This window comes from Physeter macrocephalus, chromosome 18 (genome assembly GCF_002837175.3).
Source record: "Physeter macrocephalus isolate SW-GA chromosome 18, ASM283717v5, whole genome shotgun sequence".
Classification (NCBI taxonomy): Eukaryota; Metazoa; Chordata; class Mammalia; order Artiodactyla; family Physeteridae; genus Physeter; species Physeter macrocephalus.
In genome coordinates, this window is record NC_041231.1 from 82,127,817 (window position 1) to 82,134,122 (window position 6,306).

The following is a 6,306-nucleotide window of genomic DNA, read 5'->3' on the forward strand; positions in this document are numbered from 1 at the left end:
AACCCGTTTCCCCTGCATCGGCAGGCGGACTCTCAACCACTGCGCCACCAGAGAAGCCCTGGAGTACCTATTTTTAAAGCAAAGTTCATCACCATGAAGTCTTATCTACTATTTTTAGTTTGGATTTCTTTAGAATTGAGTGTCTTGATGAGCTCTGAAAGTGTATATACAGAATTCAAAATGTTTACCTTTTTTCTTATTCACAAGAAAGTTGGGAATCTTTTATTGCAATTTATTTTATCAAGTCTTCTTAAAGCGCTCAACAGTTTTCAGAGAGCAAATATTTGGCAGTTATTTTATTGGTTGATACAACGCTTACACTGTATGATTACAGGGAAAGGTACAAATATGGGGAACAAACATACAACTCAAATTGGTAGAAGTAGAAATGCATGGCTATTAACCTGAAGGCTATTAGCTGCTAGCATCAGGAATTTCACAGAAGGAATGAAGAGCTGATTAGAGGCCAAGAATAGATTGACTTTTGTATCACTAGCATGCATCTAAAATCCAAGGGTATAAATGAATCACAAAATTAGAAAAAGCATAATTCAAGGATAAAGTATAAAAAGGGAAAATTGAAGAAACAGAAAAGGACAGATGAAGATAACTGAGTTGAAGACCTCATTCAGTTTTACTTCAACCATCGAATGGAATGTATGGATGCATTTTGTTATTATTGCTTGTTGTTTTCCTCAACAATGAGTTCCTATGTATGAGAGTAGCAAGACAGCACACCACAGAAATTTTATGAAAAGATGTTTTTGTGAAGATAACAATTTGGTAAAAAAGGACAAGATTTAATGAAATGATACTATTCACATGTCCAAAACACTGCTAAAATTTTTGCTAAAGCATCCCCTCCCACAGTCCCTGCAGTTTTGGTGTGGATGGGAGAATAAAAACCCTCACCAAGAGGTATTATTTAACAATTTTGAGGATATTTTGAATGAAATTGCAATAATAGGTAGAACTGTCAGGTAAAATGAAATACATTCTATTATTTTATAATGAACTCTTGGAAAACAAAACACCTTTATATTTGATAAAGATTTGGTAAATACATCACCAAAGTCTTCAAAAGAGAACTCGATAGTTTCCCTGACAAATGAAAATGGGACTTTCTTTAGACTTCTAAAGTTCTCATATACCGTATATTCTTTTTTTTTTTTTCTTTTGGCCACGCTATGCAGCACGCAGGATCTTAGCTCCCCGCCAGGGATTGAACCCATGCCCTCTGCGTTGGGAGCTCGGAATCTTAACCACTGGACCACCAGGGAAGTCCTATCATATACCATATATTCCCATATATTCTTAAGGGGAAAAAAAAAAGCATTGATAATCCGTTTCTTGGAAGCTAAATAAAGTAAGTGATGACTTGTCTTAGCCAGTGGAATATTTCTTGATGTTTACTCCTATTTAGTAGAAAGTCAGTATTACTACTATCTGTGCTGGTCATAGGGCTGTGGAGATGTAGAAGTATCAGATGGTCACTATCCTGAGCTCACTAAGAGTCTAACAAAAACAAAACCCAAAATAAGATGGGATAAATACCAAGGATGCAGTCTAGAAAATGTAGTGTCAAAGAACTTATCATCTCTACATCCTAACTCATTGAAAATGTAGAAATATAATTATGCCTATAAAACATCAAGCCACATTCTGTTAATGATTTGACAACTTAATGAATTTCTTAGTGATCGTGGGGGTTTTTGTTTGTTTGTTTGTTTTTTTAGTGTTTTGCACTTTACCTGTGTGACTCCTGAAATCATTTATGCCACCTCTGTGTTAGGCATAGATCAGTTTATGAAAATAACTATGTAAAACATATGTACAGTTCATTGTGCTTGGTAGTTTTATAACAACCTTGTAAATGAAGCATCCACATGGTATCTTGATATCCTTTACAATAATAAACCAAATACAGTTAGACTTGACATTTTTCCTGGATTAATTTGTACATTCCATGATCTATATCTCACACTTATCTGTTCATGTCAGAACCCTTTGTTCTACAAGATTTCTTTTCTTGCAGTATTGATCCTTATTGATCTTAACCTAGTACAATAGTGAATAATTAAATATTTTCTCAAAGAAACAAGTTGTTCCCTCTTTTCAGTATGACCTTCACCTGATGTTCAAATAGCTCCAGCATTGTTGAGGCATCTTTTTGGTGCAAACTTAACCTCTGTTGTCCTACTTTGAAAATGCACTTGATTTCTAACAAGATCTTTTAGAAATGTAACAGTGCTGATTTGTTAGATAATGAAATCCAAATTGTTCTAGAAAAAGGTGCAATTATACAGCATGTAATACACAAATAAATTGACTTAATGTTACATTATAATGAAAACTGTGCAAAATCCTCTACACAAGCACAATAAAATAATAAAAAGTAATAGAACAGGTAATAGATGTAAAATAAATGCTAAAAAAGTAGTTCAAATCATTTTCATACCAGTCAAAAGATACTGAGAAGGGCGCATCCAATCACAATAAAACACCAGAATGAAACACTTCTAAATAGTAATATAAATTTTTGTGGACACTTCATGTCCCATGATGTGGAATTGACATATAGTTTGATTTTCTTTTTCCTAATGTAAGCCACAGTTTTACAGTCCTAGTGAAAACATTTTATTGCTGGGGATGTATTAGACATGGTTCATTTCCCTTCTCAGTATGGCTTTAATTTTCCACATCCATGGCTTGACACAGACCCAAACACCAGAAGATGGTTGTCTGCTATAAACTGTTTGGTTTTCTTTGATTGTTTTACAATTTAATCTATAGTTCATTCCATTAACCCTTTCTATTTTAATGCTGCCAAGTCTCCCAGCTCCTTAATATAAAGATAAACTTCCCCCAAACATTTATGTTTATTCTGGTTTCTCTTGCCCAGAGAATCACGGTGCTTTGGCAGTGGGGCAGGCTGGAAAAGGAAATGTTTCTTTCCTAGTTAACTTTTTCGAGGCCCTGGGTAATTGCAAAATAATTGACATTTTACACTGAGGGGGGTTTCCCTTTTTCTTCATAATACATTCGTCATTGTTCATTCATTGGGTTCCATTGTATTCATACCGATCTGCTGAGCCAAGGAAGTGCCACTGTCATTCTAACTTTCTCCTCAAATCCCTGATCTTTCGGAGGGTGTGGGGTGGACAGCGGGGAGGGAGGAGTCCTTCCCTGGCTGCATTGTTGTCACATCCGATATCCTGTTCCTTCCGGCAGAGAAAGTGTATCTGGAAGGGTCACCGGATCAGCCTGTGCCTGGGGCGTCTCGCCTCAAGTACAAAAGACTCGACTCAACTCACGTTAGTCTTCTAGGTGGCCTATCGGCGGTGACGGACTGCCAGCTCGGGCTGTGGACGAGCAGTGATGACTGCCTTGAAATGCTAAGTGCTTAATTAAGGACCTTTCATATCAGTTATTGAGGCCTCCATCTCCCGTAGCCCTGGGCATTGTACTTTACCAAGGGCTCCCTGGAGCCAGAGCCAACTTCATTGCAGTGACAAGTGGAGAAAGAGAGAGAGAGAAACAAGTGGTTTCAATCCTCTCACAGCCTTCCCCAAATCTAAATACAATCCGACAGCTGACTAGTCAGAGTTGGGCGACTCCTAAAAATATACTTTTTCATGTTCATGGAAATACAGCAAACTTGTGTCTCCCTCGCAGGGAGGGACCATGGACCTCACCTCTGAGAAAAATCTCACTGTCGGCAGCCACTTAGCGAGCGCCTGGTCTTAAAAGATGGAAAGACATTTTTTGTCTGATGACTTTTCCCCCTTATTTTCAATAGTTCTGATACTATTTTTTTATATAAATTTATTTATTTTATTTATTTTTATTTGCGGCTGCGTTGGGTCTTCGTTGCTGTGCGCGGGCTTTCTCTAGTTGCGGCGAGCAGGGGCTACTCTTCGTTGCGGTGCGTGGGCTTCTTGCTGCGGTGGCTTCTCTTGTTGCAGAGCACGGGCTCTAGGCCCGCGGGCTTCAGTAGTTGTGGCGCACGGGCTTAGTTGCTCCATGTCCTTTGGGATCTTCCCGGGCCAGGGATCGAACCCCTGTCCCCTGCGTTGGCAGGCGGATTCTTAACCACTGCCCCACCAGGGAAGTCCCCATACTATTTTAAAAGTCCATCTTAAAAAGTGTGTGATGGTGAACTTCTGCTTATAGCTTGTAACTATTTTGCTCTTTTAGGGTAGAACCGCTTCCTTATGAAAGGACTTCTATATATCTACATTGCCAAATATGTTTAAAGTTACTAAATAGTGATCCGGAAGTAAACAAAGCTAAGGCTGCTGGTGGTATCTGTTATCGTTGTTAATAGCAAAAGGATTGATCACTGACAGGTGAAATGCAACACATTTTAAAGCAAAGTCCAGGGCTTCCCTAGTGGCGCGGTGGTTGAGAGTCCGCCTGCTGATGCAGGGAACACGGGTTCGTGCCCCGGTCCGGGAAGATCCCACATGCCGCGGAGCGGCTGGGCCCGTGAGCCATGGCCGCTGAGCCTGCGCGTCCGGAGGCTGCGCTCCGCAATGGGAGAGGCCACAACAGTGAGAGGCCCACGTACCACAAAAAAAATAAAAAGTAAAAAATAAAGCAAAGTCCAGGAGGAATGTAGGTTGCCTACCCCTAACTGATGAAGTAAAAACACAAAGTCTTCATTCATTATAAAGAAAAAAAAAAGACTACTGTTGACCAACACATGTGATAATATACAAACTATATACTTTAAATTAAAATAGAAGAACCATTAGCAAATGATTTTGACTGTGACTTGAAATGAGCAGATCCTGGCAAAGAGAGAATCTATAAAACAATGTGTTTGACATTACACTGCAGTATTGATGCATCACAGCTGAAATTCTTGAGCCTCAAGAATGTTTGGGGACCTAAAATATTTGAGGACCACTTCCTCTATTCTCTGTGTAGAGCCACATGAAAAGACATTTCTTGGTGTCAGAACGTTTCCAAATCAAATGCTAGCCACTGCTATCTCTTCTTAATACACTTGGGGTTCATTTACTCATTTAATTCCTTACCCTTCCATGAAGAAATAGTCATATAATTATATGTATACATAGTATTGTTATATTTATACACATATAAATGGATGCATATTAATATTTAGAAAGTAATGATCGATTTGCATTGCATGTTTTCAGGCAGAGTAAAGTAGGCTTGTAAACAACAGCTCGTGAAATTCAGCCTCTGGAGACAGTTGGAATTCCAATGTTGACACTCTCTCTATTGGTTCTAAATGATCAGGTTAATAGAAGAATTGGAATGGAGGGTCATAACATTGTCTCTTTTTTTCCAGAGTGAATAGGAGAGGGTACTTTGGTGATTTACCACTTAACTCTTAAGATGGGTTTTAACTCTTAAGATGTCAGCCTCCAGTACTGTGAACACTTATCAGATTTCAATATTTCCACCTCAGAATACAGAAAAGAAGCTGTCCTCTTTGGAAACTACTTTCACCTAAAATTATGCCTCAGCACTTAAATCTCAATCTCTGTTCCTCTACTCATTTCCACATTGAAGGGATTTGTCATAATGTTTTAGGTTACAGAAATGACCTATACAAGTCAGAGAAATACCGACATCCCATGCAAATATTCACCCCCATGCATATCTTTCCATAGTAGAATCCCAGAGCATTAAATGGCTGAAGCAATTGCCTTAAATCTTAGCCCATGGAAATATCTATAGTTTAACATCTACAGAAAAAGGCAAACAGGAAATTCATTCCAAGAAAGAAGTATCATGCAAAATATGATATTAAAATATCATGCAAATATTAAAATTATTTAATTTAATATTAAATATTAAAATAAATATTAAAATAATTTAAAATAGTAAAATAAAATGCTTGTAGCAATTCACTTTTATAGTAAAATTTTATACTGTTGTAGAATCTGTTCTTTTTTATCGGAGAATTATTCTGACTTTCATATTCACTAAATGCTGTCTCATTCCACCCCTCCCAAAATAATATTTAGAATATGAAGTTGGAGCAGATGACTTCACAAATTCAACATTTTCTCCCATCTTGGGGTCAGGGGAGGCAGATGTCTCTGCTGGAATTTATTGAAGAAATCTTTTTTTTTTTTAATTTTTTTTTTTGTTTTATTTATTTTTATTACTGGCTGCATTGGGTCTTCGTTGCTGCACACGGGCTTTCTCTAGTTGCGGCGAGCGGGGGCTACTCTTCGTTGCGGTGCGTAGGCTTCTCATTGCGGTGGCTTCTCTTGTCGCGGAGCACGGGCTCTAGGCGCGCAGGCTTCAGTAGTTGTGGCACGCAGG

General features: G+C 38.3%; 1 pseudogene; it reads left to right on the plus strand.

Annotated features, from left to right (window-relative positions):
• Nucleotides 1-3,407, plus strand: part of LOC102982733 (alpha-N-acetylgalactosaminide alpha-2,6-sialyltransferase 6-like) — a 120,198-nt pseudogene extending 116,791 nt beyond the window's left edge.
• Nucleotides 3,408-6,306: the final 2,899 nt, after the last annotated feature.